Source organism: Lissotriton helveticus, chromosome 2_2 (genome assembly GCF_964261635.1).
Source record: "Lissotriton helveticus chromosome 2_2, aLisHel1.1, whole genome shotgun sequence".
Classification (NCBI taxonomy): Eukaryota; Metazoa; Chordata; class Amphibia; order Caudata; family Salamandridae; genus Lissotriton; species Lissotriton helveticus.
In genome coordinates this window covers 25,780,111-25,803,945 of record NC_136060.1, presented here as the reverse complement: position 1 = coordinate 25,803,945, position 23,835 = coordinate 25,780,111, and the positions used below count along the sequence as shown (strand labels likewise).

Here is a 23,835-nt window from a genome sequence, read left to right as displayed (position 1 = left end):
CAACAAAAACTTTTAAAAACAAAGCAAAGGAACTTTTTCATCAACTAAAGAGAACCTATCTGACTTCTCCATGGATTGAAATTTGGGTGACATTAGGTGCATTTATCCTCATACTTTGGCTCATCATGGTACTTTGCTTGGGACATTTCATTGAGGGAAAATATGCGAAAATGGACACAGCAAGCCAGAAAATCAACTTGGTCCTTAAACCACACACATCTTCACACGTCAAGAAAAGAGAACTTGGAGGAGGAGGAGCTACGCGCGGATCCAAGATGGACGCGTGAGCACAGGGCTCCCGAGACCCCTTCCACCTCCTACGACTATCCTGTTTAATATCCTGATTTAGACGACGGGTTCGATTGAAGGATGCCCTGCTGATACCAAATTGTCTTCCAGAATTCGATTTGGCCGCCGGACTCCGGACTTGCTGCATCTTGAGTTTTATGGCCTACATCAGCGGATACCCACGGTCTCGAGTTGCCGAAATGCCCGAGTGGTAATCGAACAACAACGGCCACTGAGACTTGTCTGCAACCCTCGTGGTACTTTCGGTTTCGTTTTTGGTCGCTGTCCTCTGTGGCCTCCTGCCTGCCAGTACTGCTGCCATACGCCTAGCAGCCCGCCCCCAGCGCATCTCCTGTCTCTTGTTCCTTTTGATCATACACGGCGGATCTCCGGAGAGTTGCCTTCGCCGTACCCTCCCAGGGGTCTGCCAGGACTCTTTGGCCACCATGTCGGGTAGACCTGAGAGTGAGAAACGGGCCACCAGGGTCACGAATCTTGGGGGTTCGACTCAGTCTAACACCATTGATCGTTTCGCCCGCCCGAAGGGCACCCCTGGGGGGCTGGGTAAAACCACGGGTGATTCTGGAGAAGATCGACTTGCAGCCGACGATCTGACGCTGAGGGACGTCATGGGCGCCATTGCTAGTGTTAAGACCTCCATGGGCCAGCAGTATGAGACACTGGCCTCGAAAATTGACACTGTGGCTATAGAGGTTAACCTCATCAGAACAGACCTTGCAAAGACTAATGAGCGGGTGAAATCGCTGGACATTAAAACTGCAAGTCTTACTACTGATGTTTCGGAACTACAGACTGAAGTCCGCAATCTCCGGAAATTTAATGACTTGTTTGTGCGTCGGCTGGATGACTACGAGAGCCGGGCCAGGCGGAACAACGTCCGCATCATTGGCGTTCTGGAAAGTTCTGCAGCGGTGTCTGTGGATCTCTTGGTTGAGGACCTCGTGTTAAACCATTTGGCACCTAAGGGTCTCAGTAACTTCTTCACTGTGGAACGTGCCCACAGAGTCCCTGGTGGTAAGCCTACATCGGGAGCGACGCCACGGCCCATTATAGCCAGGATCTTCAACTTTCGGGACAGAGATGCTATTCTCCAGGCATCGCGCTCTGGTGGGCCCACGAAATTTGACAATGCATCTATTACTTTTTACCCGGATTTCACGCAGTCAGTCCAGAGGCAGCGCATGAGCTTCATGGGTGTGAAACGACGCCTCCGGGATGTGGGCCTAAAGTACGCTATGCTGTTCCCGGCCCGCTTGAGGGTCGAATATGAGGAGCGCACTTTCTTTTTTGATCGCCCGGAGTCTGCTAGTGACTGGCTCGATACTTTGCCTACGTAGCGCGATCGATCTGAACATTCCGGCGGTGCTGAGGGAGGTCTGGAGGAACGGATGGAGTGAGTCCCCTCCGGAGGACCGGCTTTAATGACTTGCAGCACTGGTTTGACTATTACTGAGCGCATGTGAATTGACTACCCGGGGGTGGGAGGGTTCGGGTTTCTTCCTCCTCCAAGGGGTTTTTTCTCTCTTTTTGTAGATTAGTTTAATGGGGCGACAGGCACACTGCAAGTTGGGGTGGTTCTTTGGATCGACGCAGGGGTGCAGGGTGGGGGGATGTGTGTTGGGGGTGGGGTTTCTGTTTCTTTGTTTACTCCGAGGTTTTATTTCAATACAAGTTTCGCTGGAGGTGGCTGTCCTAATGCGGGGGGGACGTTGGGTACCTTTTTACAATGGGGGGTAGGGGGCTGAGGGTGTTTAGTTGGAATGTGAACGGGCTGGGTGATAGGATTAAGCGGGGTTGGTTTTGCAATACTTGAAACGCCTTTCCCCCGATGTTGTGTTGCTTCAGGAAACTCATTTGATAGGGAACACTTGCCATGCGCTGAATAGGAGGGGGTATCGTCTGGTAGCGCACTCAGGTTTCACCACGGGATCACGGGAGGCGGGCGTCTTGGTTCGTAACTCCCTCCCCTTGGAGATAGATGACGTTGTGCTCGACGATCGTGGTCGATATGCGGCCATTACGGGGCGATGGGAGGGGAAGACGATTTCTATACTTTCTGTTTATGTCCCGCCAGGTCTACAGTCCACTACGTTTTCTGATTTAGGTGGGGTTGTTCTGGGCTTCCCCGAAGGCATGTTGATAATGGGTGGCGACTTCAATTCAGTGGTTAGTGGCGATGACGATCGTAACCCCCCCAGAACTCTCTTGAGATCGCAGTCATGGCTGGGTGATTTTCTGGAAGCGATGGGCTTAGTGGATAGTTGGAGACACTTGCACCCTGGCACGTTACAGTATACCTTCCACTCGGGAGCACATGGTAGTCTCTCGAGGCTTGACTATATCCTGGTGCCGGCGGTGCAGATGGTCTCCGTAACGGAAGTGCGTCACCTGGCTAGGGGGATCTCGGATCACTCCCCACTCTGGTTTGGGATTGATTTGTCTTTGGGAGCGGAGGGCCGTGTAGCCCCGATCAACCCCTGGCACCTACGCAACCCCAAAACTAGGGCCGCAGTGGTTCAATGTGTGGAACACTACTTTAATGAGAATGTGGGATCGGTATCCTCCTCCGTTTCCCTCTGGGAGGCCTATAAGACGGTGATTCGGGGTCAGACCCTGTCCTTGATTGCTAGCGCGAAGAAAAGTAAGAACGAGGAGGTTGTTTGCCTTGAACGTGACATCACGGCTTTGGAGGAGGATTTGGAGTCCGGGGTCACACCTGAGAAACTACATGTTTTGGCCCTCAAGCAGGCTGATTATAAGGCCTTGGTGACGGACGCAGCCAGGATGCTGTATCGTGTGCAACAGGGGCGAATGTATGATGTTGGTGATAAGGCTGGGAAGTTGATTGCTTGGTTGGACAAGAGAGACTGTTTGAATAGGGTTGTGCCTGTTGTGGAAGGGGTGGATGGTTCGCGGGTCGTGGACCCTGTTGGGATAGTTGCGGCTTTTGCTCAGCATTTCTGTGGAGTCTATATGCCGGTCTCGGATAGACCGGAGGAGGACTCACACTTATTATTAAGAGACATTGCGCTGCTTAGTTTTTCGGAGTCTGACCATGAGCTTATGGAAGCGGACTTTTCCGTCGATGAAATTGCGACTGCTATCCGTTCCCTTCGTTCGGGCAAGGCCACTGGCCCGAATGATATTCCGGTGGAGCTGTATAAGTTGTGCCCGGACAAGATGGCGCCGCATCTTCGCCACATGTTCTTGGAATCGCGAGATCTTGGACTCCTTCCCTGGGATCAAAAGGTTGGCGTCCATTGTGGTAATTCCTAAAGATGGGAAGCCCCGTGAACAGTGTTCGTCGTATAGACCGATTTCGCTTTTGAATGTGGAGCCTAAGGTTCTGGCGAAAGTATTGGCGAATCGTCTAATTACGGTGATTAGCGACTTAGTACATCCGGACCAGTCGGGCTTCAACCCCCACCGTAATACGGCGCTCAACCTTCGCCGTCTTAATGGCGTTCTGGCACGGGCGGGGTCACTTCGAGAGCCGGCCATCTTGGTTTCTTTGGACGCCTCGATGGCCTTTGATACAATAGAATGGCCATATTTATGGGCGGCTCTCGCAAAGTTCGGTTTTGGCCCACGTTTCATCGGGTGGGTTCGGCTCCTTTATGAACAACCATTGGCTCAAGTGGTGGTGAATGGTAGGGCCTCGGAGCCCTTTGTTCTTGGCAGAGGTACGCGACAGGGCTGTCCTCTGTCACCTTTGCTTTTCGCACTGGCTCTTGAACCCCTTGCGGCGTGGCTTCGATGGGAACCGTCGCTTAAGGGCATTAGTTGGTCCCCGGGATATGAAGATCGTGTTTCATTATATGCGGATGATATCTTGCTGTACTTGACTTCCCCTCGCAAATCTCTAGGAGTGTTGTTTGACGTATTGCGCTCCTTCGGGAGAAACTCCGGCTTGTCCATTAATTGGACCAAATCTTTTATTTACCCGCTCACTGGAGAACTGCCCTTGCTGCCCCGTATCTGCCCGATACCTGTAGTACGTGACGGCTTCAAATACCTGGGGATATATATCTCCTTGGACTCGGTTGTGCGGTATGAGAGAAATTTACTGCCTCCACTTTGTCGGCTGCGTTCGGACGTCGCGGGTTGGTGTGGCTTGCCGCTGTCCCCGTTGGGAAGGGCGGCCCTGTTTAAGATGATGTCTCTCCCCCGATTCCTTTATGCCCTTCAAAATACGCTTGATCTGGTCCCTGCTCGGTATTTTCGTGAGGTTGAGGGCCTTCAACGACAATTGATATGGGGCAGGCGGCCTCGCATTGCGTTATCGAAATTGACCTTGCCTTGGTATGATGGTGGTATAGCACTGCCCGACATCAAGCGCTATTACTGGGCGTCTCAGTTAAGTGCCATTAACCACGCTATGTATGGCCCTATCTCCAATCCTGCATTCCAGATGGATAAATGGCAGTTACCGGGTGGCGACTACAATAGGGCGCTTTACTCTAAAACGGCTAGGAAGTCACTCACTGGTCCCACTGGAGTCGCGGTGCGAGTTTGGACCAGTGCGACGGCTGCCACGGGGTGGACAGACAGGCTGACTAGAGCAACCCCGCTTTATTCGGCTGAACGACTGGGGAATCTCTGGGCGACAAAGGGATTCGACAAGTGGGACCTTATAGGTATTAGTCGAGTGGGTGACCTATTGATTAAGGACAGGATCAAGACTTTTGCCGAACTCCAGCGGGAATATAGTTTGAGTGATAGGGAATACTTCCGCTATCTCCAGATTCGCCATGCGTTTGCTTCGGTATTCCCGGCTGGTGCCGTTGTCCCAGAATCTTCCCCCCTGGAAGATAGGGTGTTAGATGGATACCTCCCTGATAGTACCATCTCTCTTATATATAAGAAGCTTATTAACGATCGCTCTGACCTTCTTGAGCAGCTCCGCAGTATTTGGACCGCGGATGGGCTTGAACTGGATGATGAGGACTGGCAGACCGCGGTGTCGTCTCCAAAGGAAGTGGCGATTCCGGCGCGTCTACGGCTTGTGCAATTGAAGATATTACACCGCGTCTATGTCACGGGTCCACGGCTGATGAAGATGGGTTATTCATTGGATGGGTTGTGCAGACGTGGCTGTGGTATGCTTGCTACTTTTCTCCATATTATATGGGAATGTCCGGATGTGGTGTCTTATTGGAAAAGTGTGCATGACATCATGGAAGAGGTGACGGGTGTGTCTTTAATGCCAGAGGCTAGGCGATGCCTTCTGAACGTCTGGGAGCCCAATGATTACAGCGTGTCACAGACTTTGTGGGCCACACTTGGTAACATGATCACCAAGCGGGACATAGCCCAACTGTGGGGGTCCCAGAGGGCACCCTCGTCATCGGCATGGATGGAATGCATGGATTGGTGTATGTTTAGGGAGAAAACTGTATATATCACCCGTGGTAGGCCTAGGAAATGGGGGAAGGTGTGGGGTCAGTGGAATGCGTATCGAGGAGAGATTTGCACTCCCCCTTCCGTAGATCCCGTTACTGTCCCCTTGTCTCCATGACCTCGCATTCGGAACGCTCTTATCATACACCACACAGTTTGTTTGTCCACTCTTGGCCCTTCTTTCCGCCCCCTTAAGATTTATCCTTCTTTAGGCCAGCCACGTCGGCTGGCCTTCCCCACCCCCCCCCCTGCTTGTGGAGATAGTCACTTCAATAACGCTCTTACCTCGGACTTTGTTTTTGTGTTGTTTGTTTACTATAAAAATGATACCTTTTGCTTATCCTCATATAGCCACCAACCCTGTAACTTGGCTTGTGAACATTGCAACTGAGTCTAGGGGATGTTGGGCCTTGTATTGTTTTCAATTGTGTTGCGAGATATCACTGACCGGCCCTGTGGGGTTGTAGGTCTGTATTTGTATGGCTTTTTCGATAATAAAGGTATTAAAAAAAAAAAAAAAAAAAAAAAAAAGAAAAGAGAACTTTCTTCAGTGAACTTGACGGCCAATCCTATACCAGGCGGTGTAGCATGGGACAATACTGATTATGAAATCTATGGCCTGGTTGAAATCCTGAAGTATCCACACCAATTTAAGATCTCGTTAAGTGACTTTGTAAAACCAAGCACATTTGCTGATGATTGGGACTTTGAAAGTATTAATGATATGATGTCTGACCTAGTAATGTCTGCTAAATTTACAGAACATGATTATTTGCAGGGTTCGTCTAATTATGATCAGATGTTCTGCTATAACCACTATGGTAACCATTATCTCCATAAATCTGCACAACCTAGAAATGTTTTAAATTATAACCAATGGGAACATTGTGCTACTCCTCCAAAGGGTAGTTCTAAAACATTTTATGATAAATATTCATATTTTTCAGGGTTTAACACAAGTAATGCAGAAACATTTTATTTCAAATTGTCAAATAAGACAGGTATGAAGACCATGCTTACAAACACAAAATTGATATATTCAGATTCATTTTTCGAGCAAATGAATACATTTGGTTTTGAATTCTGGAATAATAACATTGAAGCAAAAACTGTTTGGGGTACAAAAGATTGGCAAGTACAAGGTATAGAATCATTGTTCAGAGCCTGCATGATCCCAGAACAAATTATATTTTTGAATGACACTATTCAACAAACTACCTGTCTTGGCTTAGCCAAAATCAAAGACTTAAACAAACCGTCTATTCCAAAGCCAACAACGAACAGTAATAGCTCTATAGATGTTGAGATAGACGTGAACCATATTTTAAACCAAAACAGAACACATCCTGATTGGAAACAATGGTTGATCTGGCCCACAGACACTAATAACTGTCAAGACAGATTCCTGAACAAAATACAGGGGTTCAAATTGACCAGGCCAGACCCTAGATATTCCCAAAGACAACATCCAGGGATAGTAACTACTTACAGTGTGGGCAAGCTCTGCCTTCAATGGCTACAAACATCCACACTGGCAGAAATTAAGCAACACCTAACTTTACTTGAAGAGGGTGCTGACTTGCGTGATTTCATTATGGGACCACGCAAACAGCGTCAAAAACGTTTCATAGCGGCCTCTATATATGCAGCTTACAACGAAGCTTGGAAAGTAGCTCAAATTGAGACAGCAGAAAAAATACGGGAAATTGACCGTATTAATTTGGAAAAATCACTTTCTGTTGTGGACAATGGGTTAATGACTCTGTCCTCCAGAATATATTCACTGGACAGTATTGTGCCTTCAGCAATCAATATAATATCGCAAGACTTACTGATGTTACAACACGGTCAGTCCCAATTGCGTTCCATTGTACAACTTGGCTGGACGTTACAAAATCTGCGTTCAGGCTATGTGCCTTGGCGTTTAATCAACACAACATCACTATTTAATATCTTTAACCTTACTGATAAACAAATCAGTTTGGCACAGAAGGGTGCTGACTATACAATTCTGAGCATTGAAAAACTTGAGAGATTACCATTGACAATGTCAGAACGACCTGTCATTGAATGGATAATACATGGGATAATAAATATTCCGATAACAACTTTCCAGTTTCAATACTGCCAAAAATATATACAGGCAGGCCAGTATGAAAGGTTGGGTAAAGGATACATTAAGTCAACATGGAACTTGCCCTATACACACGCATGTGTTAGTAATAAAGGACAAAGTGTGTTCCTTAGTGGCAATAATTGTGAAAGGTCACTAAGCGGTACACTTCTGTGTCAGGGTATTAGTTTGCATGGAGCATGTGAAGGGACTTCAAATAACCTTTCATGTCACCAGCTAGGCACACCTGCAACACAAATAGAACCATTCTTTAGGAGACTCTCAAACGGGAGTTACATTCTAATTGTAGATCGCAGATGTTGCAGTCTGCTGCCCGGAAAACCTTATCTCATAACCGTGACTACGAAGGTCATGTGCTGTGAACGAGTATTGTTCCCAAACGATGCCCGAGACAGGGAGGCAAGGTTATGGCCCAGTTTGAAAATTTCTTCTATTCGAATTGATACTTTAAGCAGAATGAAGACTGTGCTCCTACAGACGCCAACCCAGTTAACGTCAACAAAAGAAACGTATGATCTCCAAGTTGCAAGGACAACTGCTGAGATTCATTCACTGTTATCAACCAATTCCCCCATACATTTCGCAGAAATACTGAGCGAAATCTTAAATATTTCTGATACAAGTGGAATCGCGAGTGTATTTAAGACAGTGTTTTCGGGAGCTTTAACCCCATTCAAAGCCATCCTGGGTATTTTTCCTGATTTTGTCCATTCCATCTTTGGCGGACTTCCTCTCCTTTTGGGACTAGTGGCAGGCATCCTATTTTTGATCCTGTTACTTCGCTATGGCAGACCACGTCACAGACAAGACACCAGCGATAATGGAAGAAACAATCCGAGCTATTGGCTACCGGGACCGCATAACTAAAGTCCTTGGACTAGCACGGCTACGAGATTTAAACATGACTTGGTTTCTTTCATTTAGACCGATGTGGCAAAGTTGTGTTATGCCTGTATTAAGGTGCTTGCTATGCGGCGAAGAATGCTTGTTGGACACCTGTCTGACACTACAATCGGATGTGCCAATGGACGCAGAGACTTTGTTGGGTCCGGTAACGGCTCATGCATTGTGCTGTCCCCAGCGGCTACCAATCCTGATGACGGCATTCGTGGAGACTTCACCACTACGATTGAAGAGTTGTGAAGTACAAGATTAAAGCAGCATCAATCAGGTACGACCTTCTGTCAGCTATGCTGATCGAAACATCAATGAAGGCAATCATGCTCATGAATGCATGTTACAACATTTTTCCGAGTTAGTGGAACTTTCACAAGAAGCAGTTGACAGTTTTTTCGAAAGTCTCAACAATATGATGTTTTCACCAGAGCAGAAAGAATGACTTTGAACAAACTAGCACACAGCGTTCCATACACCCTGTATTTGGCCTTCAACTTTGAAAATAAAGCAATAAGAAATTTTCTCACCAGTTTTTACAGAGAGCGAGATATTTTTTCCCCATCCATTTCCAAAAATATTTACGATTTTTTGGGACACTTATCTTCTGCTTAAAGTAAAACTATTCCTAGAGAACAAAATTTCTATTTTTAGCTACTCTAGAGACATTAGCTACCCTCTAGCATGTTCACAAGTATTATGAATTTTGTGATGAGATGGTCTCGAATTTTTTCTTCTGTATTAAGAGCCATTTCATGTGTAATTTCCGCATTTCATTCATGCTGATTTCAACATATGCGTTTAGATTTAGCATTATTATACTGCTTGAAGTGCATATAGTAACTATACTCATCTTTTCGTCTATTTCACATTATCAATTTTCAAAATGCATTTGATTGTATTTTGGGGTGGTTCGGTATACACATGCACTACTAGTTTTGTTTACTATGCCTAGATTTGTAAATATGGACATAGATTACGTGGAGTGGGTGTGATGTATTTACTATGGGTACTGTATCGATCCCCCTATTTCTGACCCTTGTCTGGTTAATAATTAACTAGGAGCCATTCAACTGCACAGAAACCCGTTATCTGATTAGCCATACAACGGCACAGAAGCCCGTTATCTGATTAGGTCATAGCGCATGCCATCTCATTAGGCAAGCACTATTTCTCCAGCCCCCTAATAGGCATACGGTGTTCTCAAAACAAATCAAACCTACCACGACCTGGGAAATCCCCACAGCCATTGTTTTGATTTAGCCGAGAACTTCAGTAAAGAATGTGCGAACGACCAGTTCGTATGACATCCTTATTGACGTATTTATGTCCATCCTTACGTCAATCCCGGCACCTTTCAGGTATAAATAATACCGACATTGCCTTAAGCAAACGCACAAGGTGGTGACAAGATTGGAGCAGCGAGACTTGCCGAGGAGCCCAGCTGACAGCGAAGCCCACAGACGCTGCCCCTCCTTTCTGACGCGCTGAGAGAGAGACGCTGTCTTTTCTCCTGCCGAGAAATCCAGCTCCGGCGCTTCCAAGCCGCCCTCGCAGGCAGCTGGAATATCAAGACCTGAGATAGAGATACCAACCCTCCAGCCTTCTAAATCCCAGGTACTGAACTGAATAACCCTTTGTAGAGAATTCTTGAAGCAGACTCTTGGCAAAGCAAACTTAACCTAAACTGCTACTTATCTACTCCCGCCCACGTATTGGGCTTAGGTCAGGTACATTGGGGTAGGCGTAGTTAGAAGCACCAGTTGAGTACGATTAGTCAATGTATATATGTATGTATCTATTTTATCCATTTTAAGTATCATATGGCTAAGAAACCATATCAATGCTTTTACAGTATTATTTTATAATTCTGTTATTACTGTATGCACTTTACTTAACAATAAGTATTGCAATAACAGCGATTCATTTCTCTTGTATGAGAAAAGAGACTGATCAATAAATAACATCTTTTTATTGAACACGCCCGTCTCTTCCTTTTCTGACTGATCAATAAATAACATCTTTTTATTGAACACGCCCGTCTCTTCCTTTTCTCTACAATCTGGTGAAACTAAGAATGCACTGAACTGACTGAGTAAAATAAGTTGTCTTTTGTTTTCACACGACTCTAGAGATATACTCTTGATTAGGGGAGAGCAAAGTTGTCATGTTCTATGGTTGTCAGAAACTAAATCCCTTCTTGTCTATCCAGGGAGGTTAAACTCCTCCTTGTCTATTCGAGAAAGTTTCTAGTGAACTCTGAGCTAGCTGGCAAACATTAAACTTTAAGTCTAATATCGACAGTAGAAGACCTAGTTAACCTCTGTCCTACGTCTATACTATTGAAGATATTATTCCAATGCGCAGAGCCTATTGGGATAATAGGAACTACACTACATTACATTAAGGAGAATGTAAAGGAGTAAATTACCTGCACTTCTTGTAGAACTGAAGGAGACTCATACACCTATCATACAAACAATCCTAAGTCTAGGGAAGACCTGAGAAGCCTTGGTAGCTCCAATGAGGCCTAACTAACTAACTGAGCAGGTGAGGAGGAGCTTAATGCACATCATCTATCTTTGACCTCTTTCACCTAAGGAGTAAATAAAACTGCAAATGCAAATATTTATGGTCTTGCAGCTCTTTAGGAGCAAATAGTAGCTTAAGGCAAATGATGAGAATAGGAATGATATAGTTAAAGCATCTCAAATGCCCCAGCCATGTTCTGGACACCTTTCATCTAAATCATCATACCCTGGGCTCATAAATATGGATTCGTAAATGCATTTTATTTTATTTAATTTAATTTTGAGTTCTAATAAAGTGCTGTCACTGACAGCAGCATACATGTACTTGGGGGGCATTGGACAACACAATTGAAGGAAATCAAGTAGCATTGCAGTTTGTTATCCTTGAAAACTTCAGTTAGATTGTGTGGTTGAATTCATGACAAATGTGTGACGGTAGAAAGTTGTACATAAGACTTAATGGATGACTTGCAGTTCTTTGAAATCTGAAATACAGCAAGTACGGAATGTTTAATAGATTGAGAAAAGTGAAAGATCAGATTTTTGGCTTTTTCAAAAATTAATGGAGCACCACTGCATTTTAGATGTCCATCAAACGCACTCCAGAATGACAAGATCTGGCTCTATCTTGTCTGGTTCTTTACTGCCATTTCCTCTCCTTTTCCTTCAATTGGCTTACTGCTCTTCTATAATGACAAATGTCCTACAGCTTTATATGGTGCTTTACAAATATTAAATCAAATAAATGTATATGTTCTATTTGCTTTAATGTGGGTCAAGGACATATTGAACTGCCAAAGGCTCAAGTCTAGATAGAATATAGAGATGGAAGCATTACTTTGCTGGAGACAGAGAATTAAATTGTAATGTCTCTTAAATGGCAGACAGTGATAGGTCTTCCTGGCGGGTATTTTTGGTCAGGATGTTTCAAACCCTGTATAAACTGCAGCATTTCAGTTGCAGCTGCTGATATGGTCAATGTGTTTGAAGGGTGCAGATGGGAAGGATCATGCCCTTTCCGTTTGCCTAAGACAACTGCAGCCAGAGCGGATTGTGTCAGGTGTTTACTTATGGCTATAGATGATTTATCCCTCTGCATATGGGACTTAGGGCACAAATTCTAAAAACGGCTGTATCTAAATAACATCTGTTACAGGCTACCAAGACTGCTCGCTAGCTGAACACTTTATGGCAATAACCGAATTTTAAGTGGTATATAATGTTAAGTTTGAGAACAGACAGTAGGCTATGGAAAAAGCAAAACATTTCATTCTCTTGACATTACAAAATTAAATGTCATGCCAGGTGTCAATGTTCAAATTTTGGAAAAGAGCAATGCTCCTATGCCTCATAGTTTTAGAGGAGGATGGACTCATCTTGGAAGAGTGAGGTTCTTTTCTCTTGTTCCACTTATTGAGTGTTTTGACAACATTCATTGAAGAAGACATTGGCACTAGCTTCTGTATCCGCTACTTTAAACTCCTTCCCTCCTCTTCCTTATGCTGTGCCATGAGTGCCTATAAGGTATTTGAATTTATTTTGGGACCCAGGGATGGAGTTGCACTGAACATAGGAACACTGGTACAGATGAAGGTGGCATTCTGATGAACACTCTTTCTCATGAATCATTATAGTTTGAAATATCGCCAGGAGTTAATATAGAAGGTTTTCAAAATGACTGAATGGATGGCAGGTGGCATCAGAGAAGCTCTGTCTAAGGAGACACAGCAGCATCATTTGCAGAAGAACTAGGCAAGAAGGAGGAGCGAAACAAACTATACTACTAGGACAATGTTACAGAAAGACTCAATAAATCCTAAAGGGGAGGCAGGAGGGTGATGATGAATCTGTATGGGAAAACTGCTACCCAAGGTACATAACATATTCATCTAATGAATACCTCTTCTACAGATTCCTCATCTTTTGAAAGACCACATTAGCAGTTATATAAATGGGCAGAGGGTCCGGTGAAAAATTTGTGTAGAGTGACAGCTATTTTATTAACTGATAAGGCCATGAAGAATTAGACACCCATCAAAGAAGTGCAAATTCCTCAGGAGGCTATGGGGATTGTAGATCCCTGGTCCATGATGGCTCAGAATCTCTACTGTAGGGTCGTCTTTTTAGTTTGCTTGTAATGGTCAGATACAAGGAACAACTCAAAGTGGACCAGTCTGCTTAGAGACTGCCTTTTTCTTCTTGGTACTTTAAAAGCCACCAGAAAGCTGCCAATTCAACCAACATTTTTCAGCTCTTGTAATAAAGAACTTTAAGGGAATCCAATCAAGTCTTACAAGTGTGAGTTGCAGATAGAAGGATGGATGCAAAGTCTTTCGTGACAAATAAAACAAACTTACTCTGTAAAAAAGAAGTGAAAGAACGATCAACAAAAACATCGGAAATTTCCCCAAAATATGGGTTGAGATGATTGCGGTAAGAAAAACAGTTTTAAGGAATAATGGTGCTTTTGCTTGAAGATAGTACCCATTAATACATTTAGAACTTGATTCAACTACAAAGGGCTTAGGAACGGGGGCATGAAGAAAGTTGGTCATTTAAAAAAACAATGAGGACCCAGAAGGACCTTAAACAATGAACCATTTCAGAGGGATATTTCTGAGAGACATTTGAAATGCTGAGATAGCTGCCAAATGCTCTTAACTATGCCAACATTTATACCCTCTGTAAGGGAAAAACAGTCTACAAGTTCAGGAACTCTGCATTTATGCAGACCCAGTACACAGGAAATAATCACAGGAATAGAACTTCTTCGAACTACAATAGTGTATGGTCATGGTGGATTCGAGCCAATCAGCTAGGATGGCATTAATCACATTGTCCCACAAGTACCAGTTGCTCTTAGTTCTCTGTCTGTTGGCGGCAGATGATGCTGGCCTTTTGATAGATCTAGCTTTGCTATTCAGTTAATAGGCCCACCAAAGAAGATAAAGGAGCAGATGGGTATTATACAAAGGTATAAGTTCAAAGTTCTACTCCAAGGAAATCTTGGAAATTATTTGTTCTCTTTGTGCTGACTCGCACTGTGCTAAGACACGAGGAGACACTAACACGAAGACCTGGAAACAAGGCTTTGTATGCTGAACTGTAAGTAGGCTTTGTAGCATATGAGACTCTTTAGAAGAGCAGTGACGGGGGGAGAGTAGGTCTTCATAGAGTTGCCTGGTAACAGGCTGAAGCTAAGGGGGCAGCGGTTTGGACCATCACTGAAAAACAGCCCATGTATGGCTTCAATCCTCACACCAATATACAAAAAAGCAAGGCTTGGAAACTTAAATGCTCCCTGTGAAACACTTCAGAAAAGGGGGGTGGCGATGGACAGAGCATCTGAATTAAACAGAACACTCATACCCAGTCAAAAGATCAGGGCTTGATCCATCACCGTTTTTTAGCTCACTACACCATCCCAGTTCAGAACCTGGCTATATGCAAATTAGTCTGACCCTGGCCCAGTGCATCATGGGAACAGGGCAGACCAAACTACCAAGCCAATTCTTTACTGGAAAGGAAACAAGCTTCCGGGGACCGGTTTCTGGCATTGCAGCCGTCTTCGGCCCGGCTTGCTTGAATCCTGATGGTGCAGTGAGCAAGGGACTCATGTCTGAGCATACCCTGCCACTCCTATAGTGGCCAAAACGATTCAGAAAATGGGGGTGGCGATGGACAGAGCATCTGAATTAAACAGAACACTCATACCCAGTCAAAAGATCAGGGCTTGATCCATCACTGTTTTTTAGCTCACTACACCATCCCAGTTCAGAACCTGGCTATATGCAAATTAGTCTGACCCTGGCCCAGTGCATCATGGGAACAGGGCAGACCAAACTACCAAGCCATTTACTGGAAAGGAAACAAGCTTCCGGGGACCGGTTTCTGGCATTGCAGCCGTCTTCGGCCCGGCTTGCTTGAATCGTGATGGTGCAGTGAGCAAGGGACTCATGTCTGAGCATACCCTGCCACTCGTATAGTGGCCAAAACGATTCAGAAAAGGGGGGTGGCGATGGACAGAGGATCTGAATTGAACAGAACACTCATACCCAGTCAAAAGATCAGGGCTTGATCCATCACCGTTTTTTAGCTCATTACACCATCCCAGTTCAGAACCTGGCTATATGCAAATTATGGGCCAGGGACAGACTAATTTGCATGTAGCCAGGTTCTGAACTGGGATGGTGCAGTGAGAAAATGGTGATGGATCAAGCCCTGATCTTTTGACTGGGTATGAGTGTTCTGCTTAATTCAGATGCTCTGTCCATCACCACCCCCTTTTCTGAATCCCTGTGAAACACTAACACTAGTACACATTGATCAAAGAACACAGAATATTACCAGCCACAGAAGAAATGTTAATTGGCTAGTCCTGCAACTCTCAAAGCTATGCCCTACCTTGGTAGGTGGTCACTGCGTTTTACCCTCACAAGAGCTGTGAGGGAGACACCGGTTCTGGAAGCTAAGTTCGCTGTCATCAGAGGAACAAAAGCACCTCAGAGTTCACAAGTTGGGCCTGGTTAAGTGTTAACAACAATAGCTGCTGGTGCATGGGATGCATCCCGCTGATTGGTGGATGCTCAACAGCTCATGGCCAGCAAATTGTAGTGAACAAGCCAAGGCTGTGGGAAGATTTCAAGACTTTATTCCCCAAGAAACAAGAGAGCCACATGTACGCAGGCAAGGCTGAACTCATGATCAACTGAAAGTTCCAACCCTAACATTTCATGTTACATTACAGCTCTGCTGAGCAAAATGGTGGCTTCTAAAAACGAATTCACAAAGCACAGTGTGAGTCAGCACAAGGTGAACTAGCAGGATACTACAGTATATAAACCCCATTCAGCTGGAAAAGAGAGATCCTAAAAGAAAAACCGTAGAGAAATCATCTGATGAACATGGACATAAGATACCATTTTAGGAAGGAAGCCTCATGAGTCCTCATCAGGTCTCTGTCTTTATGGAAAATAGTATATGGGTTCCTAACAACAGAAGGCCTGTATCTCATTAACCCTATGAGAGAAGGTTATGTCCACTATAAAGGCTGTGTAGGAGGCTGGCTTGGTATATGGTGCATACTTATTTAAGTGAAGCATCTTGCACTGATCCAGACAACCCTTTTGTGATTTTAGTGGTCATGGACAACCAAAGAAAGCTCTCTAAGTGTTAGCTGTGGAGAGCAGCCTTCAGGCTTAGTCCATGAGTGTTAAGCAGCTCGTTTTACCAGAACTAATCATATAGTGTAGGTTAAACGAAAAAGAACCACACAATTTAATCAAATTCATCATACACACTCACTAACACATTGGTATATCTCCTAACCGGAGATATCAACACAATATTTCAAAAGTAAAACAGGTAACTAAGCACAAATACACAGTGGGCTCTGGGGGTAGACCAAACCATAAACTAAAGAAATGGAATGCAAATTGCGACTGAAGTCAGGACTTGGACCAGAAGACTCGGAAGAGATGAGGACCCAAGGAACCACCCAAGGTAAGTACCCAGGAACTAGACGGAGGCTGTGTGCAGAGTGGAAACACAGCGGTCAATGGGATGGTTGCAGTTTTCAAGAAGAAGGACCCTTCCGATTGAACCCTCAAGAAACCCGGTGGAAGAAAGAAGGTTGGACAGTCACCCCACCTGAAGTGACGCTGGGAACCGCCGTAAACCACAATGGAGGACTTAAAAATAGATGCCGCTGGCGAAGAAGGTGAAAGAGTCCAGTGGGATCCAGGGATGGATTCTTGAAGAGAAGTACCCGCAAGCAGAAGGGACAGAGTCTAAGCCACTCTGGAGTGACCAGGAGGCATGGAAGACCAATGACCACCGATGACGGAAGATGCAGGAGTGATGATGGTGACCTTGTCGCAATAGCTAAGGAAACCAGGCGACGCAGTCAAAGACCAGGAGCCGTTCACGAGTTTCCCACATCGGAAGCAGAGAACCCGGGGGTTGGTATCCGGCGGGAGCACCAACAAGCCTTGGCAGTAGCTAAAGACGTAGTAAATGAAAAAGGTGCAACGCTGGGACCAGCAAGGTCCAAGGGAATCACCAAGAGCAGATGAGTCAGAGCGGGGACGAGCAAGCAGACGAGCCCTTGGAAGCCAAAGTAGACCCTCAAGGGGACCCCTAGGCTGAAGGTACAGGAGTCGCAAGAGGACCTTGAGCAGCTCACCAAAAATGCAGACCCACTGTGCAGAGGATGCAGTGAGATCAAAGACATTAGTAGCTAGAGATGTTGGAGGCTGGAGCTTCTTGTAGCCCAAAGATCTCTGGAGGACAGAGTCAATAAGCCTTGGCAACGGCAAGTCGACATCGTGCTTCCAGCGGTTCTGACAAGGGATACGGCCCTCAAACTTGCTGAGAGCACAGGTCAGGCTTCAAGGGAGTTGCAGAACCACAACTTGTGTTGCTGAGCCTTTTGGAGTCCATTGGACTTCAGGAGGAGCAGACCGGTCAGCTTCTTTGGGATGCGTAGAGATACAAAGAAGTGACCCCTTTACTCCAAGGGATATTCCTGTATGTGTCTTTGATGCCCACAGGCCTGGAGAAGAATCTGGACGAAGCACAGGCACATATGACGAAGAAGACTTACAGAACAGCGATACCAGGAGTGGCAGGAGTCTTCATTTGTGCAGTCTTGATTCCAGGCAAAGTCCAGCGAAGTCCAAAGGTGTCCAGACGGTTGAAGTGGTTTCGAGTTTGAATCTTGTTCCACAATTAATTTGAAGAGCCACCCACAGGTAAGCTGTTAAGTACCATAGGGAAAGGGTTGGGACGATCCAAGGGTCCCTCCCAGAGGAAGGGCTGGACAGAGGCGAGGATGCTCCCATGTGCTTTGTCCAGTTTTGCACCAGAGCGGGACCAAGGGCTCCCTGAACTGGCTCAAACTGAGTATGCAAGGAGGGCACCAAATGTGCCCTTCAAAGACGTCTGGTGGAGCGGGCTAGCGTCCCCATCCCAGCCCAATACACTAAATCATCCCTGTAGCAGGAAACCTATTGTTCTACCTTCCCCTGCTCAAGCTCCTCTCAGAAACAGGATGACAGAATTGTGTCTGTGGTCAGCAGCAGCACTAGCACTAGCACTAGCTTGCTGGCAGACCGTGGGAGGCTGTTACCAGGAGCACTGAGGGCTTCCCGGAGGAGCCCCCTGGTGCATGGAATCCCACCCCAACACCGTTAACATACCCAAACACCGGTAACGGTGTTGGGGTATAATTCCAACATTTTTTATACCAAACTTGCCGAAGTTCGGCGCAGCCAGTATATTGTTAGTCATTGTTTAATGACGCATGGGCACTATATGTATCATAATGTCTGACCACACTTACAAAGCATGGAGAAAGGACTCCGGGGTTTGTAGGGGGTGTCCTGCTCATGCTGGGCACCCTCACACTTATAACCGAGCACCCTGCCTTCAGGATTGAAAAGCCTGCCTTAGGGGTGACATAGGTTTTAAGTGCAGTGACCTCATACATAATGAAACGTATATCTGTCATAAGTGGTGCTAGCACCAGCTTACATAGGCTGCAATGGCAGACCTGTAGTCACAGTTTGAGTGGTCTCTCATTGGTGGCATAATACATGTTGCAGCCCATGGGAGACCCTAGTGTACCTACCCCCTGGGTACATTAGTAACACATACTAGGGACTTACATGGCTACAGTAGCCAATTGGGAAGGTACCAAAGTACTTACCACAGTCAAATATAGGGAGGAAGCACAGTTTCTGTGGTCCTGATTAGCAGTAAGACAATTACCGAAGGTAAGTAACATTTTCTTCTGATGCATACTTCTAACTGCAGTATTCACATGGTCGGATATCCCAAGATATCTTGAAGCACTGAGCAAGCGAAGAAACCACCCTCACTGCAGAGTAAAAACAATAATGCTATGCAAAGGTGAAGGGATGCCCAGGTTGCTGCTTTGCAAATGTTCTGTAACTGACAAGTCTCTCGCCAGTGCAGGAGAGGAAGACTTGGCTCTGGTGAAATGAGCAAAAATACTTTCTGGTGGCTCTTTGTGTATCATGCCATAGCAGATCTTGATGCACAGAATTATCCATCTTGACAATGTCCTCTTATGTACTTTCTTGCCCTTCATCTTTCCAACATACCCCAGGAAGAGATGGTTGTTCAGCCTGAATTCGCAGGTCCTGTCCAAGTAGAAGCTGACCGCTCTCTTGGGGTCAAAACGGTGAAGCATTTGTAACTCCCTTGTTGCACGTAGAGGGGGATAGAACTCTGGAATGGTAATGGACTGGGCTAGGTGGAAGGTGTTCGCCACCTTTGACAAGAAGGCATCCCTAGGTTCTCAACACCAGCTTGTCTGGGAAGAAAGAGGTAAATGGAGGTTTCACAAATAGGACGTTTAATTCACAAACAGGTCTGGCTGACATAACAGCAATCAGAAAAACTGTTCCAAAGTTTAGTAGCCTTAAAAGACAACTGTGGGGGGCGTGGCTTCGGCGGCGATGTGAGCGGACGTACACTCGAGGAGCTCCCGCTGCCGAGGGCCTAATAAGAAGCTATTATTGCGGGTTTGGGGGGGCCTGACCTCTCCCCTCTTTGCCTCTGAGTGGGGGACGGCTGCTCTCTGGTGATCGCGAGCTGTGCTGGCACGGCGGAGCCCTGAGTGACGCTTGGCGAGGAAGAGGGGCTTTGCGCGGCCGGAGCCCGCCATTCCGCCATCTTGGTGCCCGGCAACGGCGGCTCAATAAAGGCCGCGGGAGAGGAGCGCTGGGGACCGGAGGACGTCTGCCTACTCCCCTGACCCCGCTTGGTGAGGGGGATACCTGGCCTTGCCTGCCTGTGGGCCAACGTGCGGCGGAGGGCGCCTATCTGCGCTTGCCTGGCTGACCGGGCGCTCCCGGTGAGAGCGGAGCCCATCGCCCAGCAGCCCCGAGGCGGAGGGCTGACGCTTGAGGACCGGGCGGGGGACTGAGAGCCGGGTGCTCCCGCCGCGGCTCCGCTGCTCAAGGCCGTGAGGAGAAAGACGCTGTGGGTGGAGGGCCCGACAGCGGCGGACTGCGTGGGGTGCCCCGGGGGCACTGGCTGAGGCGGACGGCACCCGCCATCTTGATACCCTCGGCGGTTGGCGTGCTGTGAGGGGGCGCAGGGACCTGGTGCACTCCTCCCTCTGGGGTCCAACGGCGGTGCCCTGGTTCTGGCGGGACTCTCCCCGCGGCGGATAGGGAGAACTGGCGGAGGAGGGCCGGTGAGGCCTGGCGGTGCGAGGCTCTGGTGAGGAGGAGCAGCTGTGACAGGTGGGGCCCCTGAGGTGAACGCTGCTGCGGTTCTGGAGTGGAAGGGGCTGACCGGCACGTTTCGAGGTACTGTGGCTCAGTGGGACTAGGACTGCTTGGACTGCTCTGGAGGGGGAGGGGTGCGGGGCCCACTGCTGTCCTGTTGCTGCGGGTGCCGAGTGTTCTGGACTTTGGGCCCTTGGGCGACCGGAGGGTGGATCTGCTCCCTGTACCCCACACTCGAGTGCCATCCCAGTGGGCCTCTCCCCCCCCTTTGCTACTGCTTTCGCCTGCTTAGTGGCGCTGGGGGCTCAAGAAAGTGCGGTGTACGCTGGCCTCCAGGGGTTCTCGCCGATCGCAGGGACCAATGACACGTACCAACAAAGGCGTCAGGGCCGACCCAGCAGCGGCCCCTAAAGATAACACTGTTGTGGCCATGTGGGGCAAGACGGGGGCACCGGTGGCCGGGGAGGGCCCGTCCCGAGGGGCTGCGGACTCCCCGCCGGTTACCCAGGCGTTTATGGCTGCCTTCATGACCGATCTCAAGACGGAGATAGGATCCCTGCGAACTGAGGTGCATTCCTGTGTCACTGAGCTTAAAAAGGAGGTCACAGAGTTGGGCGACCGAGTGGATGGCCTGGAGAGGACCATGGACACGCGCACAGAAGACCAGGAACATCTGTGGCAGCGCCTACTGGCCCTTGAGGAACAAAACATTGAGCTCCAGGTCAAGCAGGAAGATTTGGAAAACAGAGGCCGACGCAACAACCTCCGTATCCTTGGTGTGCCACTCGGAGAAGAAGGGAAGGACGTGATGGGTTACGTGGCGCAGCTTCTCCACGAGGTCCGAGGGGACGACGATGTCTCACCTCCCACTTTGGATCGGGCGCACCGTGTTGCGACCCCGGCGGGGAGATTGGGCCTTCTCCCAGACATCCTAACCAGGGTGCACTTTTTTGTGGAAAAGGAGGAAATTTGGAGGTGCGCGAGAGACAAGCCTGATCTCCAATACAAGGGCCACAAGATCCAAATATTTCAGGACTTAGCACCTAACACGTTGAAGCGTAGGCGTGCCTTCCGCCCGGTGACGGAGAAGCTGCGGAGTATGAACATTCCCTACCAATGGGGCCACCCCTTCGCACTTATTTTCCAGTGGGAGGGTAGGCGAAAGGCTTTGAGGTCCTACAATGAGGCGGCGAGGCTGCTCGGCATTTCTTCTTCGCCTCCGGAAAGCCCTTCTAGATCTTCGCCCCGCAAGAGGGCTCCAGCCGGACCTGATTGAACCACGGTGCCGAGGAGACGTCGCACCCCGCCTGCTGCGGGGCCCGCACACAGCCAGGCCAGGCAGGACGTCATTGATCACATCCGCGCTCTTGAGGAGGCTGAGGCTGCCTCCGGGGGACACTCTCCCACACCGAGCCCCCCGACGCCCTGATGATGGAGCTCGACATGCTGCGATCCTCTTGGTGTATTACTCTTATGGCTCCCTCTGCGTACCTGAGGCTGGGTGGCGGGGGGGGGTCTGATGTGCCCCTGAATCCCGCACACTGGGCCTGGGGCGGTGGGGGCTCCGTACCTCCTGGTGCGTCCTGATGACCATGTCCCCTTTGAACTGCCCCCTGAGGAGTGACATCCCGAAGAGCGTTCGAACCTGCGGGTGTAGAATGCCCTGTTCTGGGGACAGAAGACTCTGGCCCTGTTGGCCGCACTTATATGGTTCATGCTACCAGCCGGTTAGGCTGACGACTGTTTGTTCTCTCTTCCCATCTGTCCTTATCTTCCTCTCTCTCTCTTTTCTTCTTTCTCTTTCCCTTTGTGTGGGACCCGGGAGGGGGCCAGAGGTGGCAGGTGGGAGGCGGAGGGGGAGGACACATGGCCGGGGTGTGTGGCTGTTGTGTGGATTGCGGAGGATGGTTTGGAAGGCGTACTCTAGAGCTCTTTGTCATGGCTAGTAGTGTGAATGGCCCCCTAAAGATCCTGTCCCTTAATGTTAAGGGCCTTAACTCGCCCAATAAGCGCAAGCAGATCTGGCATTACCTCCTGCGGCATGACCCAGACATCGTTTTCCTACAGGAGACCCATCTTCTCCAGGCTGACACTGGGCGCATGGCGCACCCTAGATACCCTCTCCAGTACTGGGCGGCAGCAGATACGAAGACAGCGGGAGTGGCAATACTGTGCAAGGCTGGCATCAGGTGGGGGGAGAATAGGCCTTTCCGAGGTGGAGATGGTCGTTTCCTTAAGGTGGCTGTTGAGGTGGGTCCGCGAAGACTTACGCTGTGCAATGTGTATGCCCCCAATCTGGCGCAGGATCGTTTCCTTCGAGACCTCTTGCGGGAGCAGGTACTTCAGGGCAGTCCCTCTCTCATCCTTGGGGGAGATTTTAATATGGTTTGGTGTCCCTCGATTGACCGGAGCGTGGGCTCCTTTAATGGGGCAGGGGCGATGTCTTTGGCGCTTCGTAGGCAGATTGGCGACCTAGGTTTGTTTGACGCGTGGCGCTACTTCTCCCCAGATAAGAGAGAATACTCCTTCTATTCGAGCGCCCATCGCTCCTATTCCCGCATCGACCATCTATTCCTGTCCCACGACCTCCTCAGGGATGTACTAGACGTGGGGATGTCTGACATATCCATCTCGGACCACGCGCATGTGGAAGTGCTTCTTCGGGATCCGCGGAATTGTCCCCCCCGAGAGCGGAGATGGTATCTGCCACCGCACATCCTTCGGGACGAGGCGTCTGTAGAGGACATTCGCGCAGCTATTACCTCCTATTTTGAAACTAATGACCTGCCCGAGACGCCTTTTTCGGTGGTCTGGGATGCCTTTAAGGCCACGATACGGGGCCACATTACATCCCTGGTGATTGCTAAGGCACGTGAGGGGAGGGCGGTGGAGGATGGCCTGGTAAGGGACCTGAGAGCTGCTGAGGCGCGGGATCAAGAGGGATCTACCTTGCAAACTAGACGCCACCTGGCGAATCTGAGGGGCCAACTGTGATTGCTCGTGCGAACAGGGCTGAGGGCTCCCTTTTGGCTCTGAAACAACTGCATTTTGACGGCGGGGATAATGTCGGAAAACTCCTAGCGAGAAGGCTGAGAGTCAAGGCGGCCAGGTCCCATATAGCGAACGTGGCACTCCCTAACGGGGCGCGAGCAACGGCAGCGGGGGACAAGATGCGGGCGTTCTGGGATTATTACGCATCGCTGTACACTGCGGAACCGCCAATCCCTGCCCCGACGGAGGAAGTCTTGGAGCACTATGGCGGGTCGACGTTGCACCCTCTCGTGGCTGAGCTGCTGGAGGACTCGAT

General features: G+C 48.3%; 1 protein-coding gene across 2 annotated transcripts in view; it reads right to left on the bottom strand.

The window, feature by feature from the left end:
* Positions 1-23,835, bottom strand: part of TRAPPC11 (trafficking protein particle complex subunit 11) — a 607,699-nt gene that overhangs the window by 279,839 nt on the left and 304,025 nt on the right. The window lies entirely within an intron of this gene.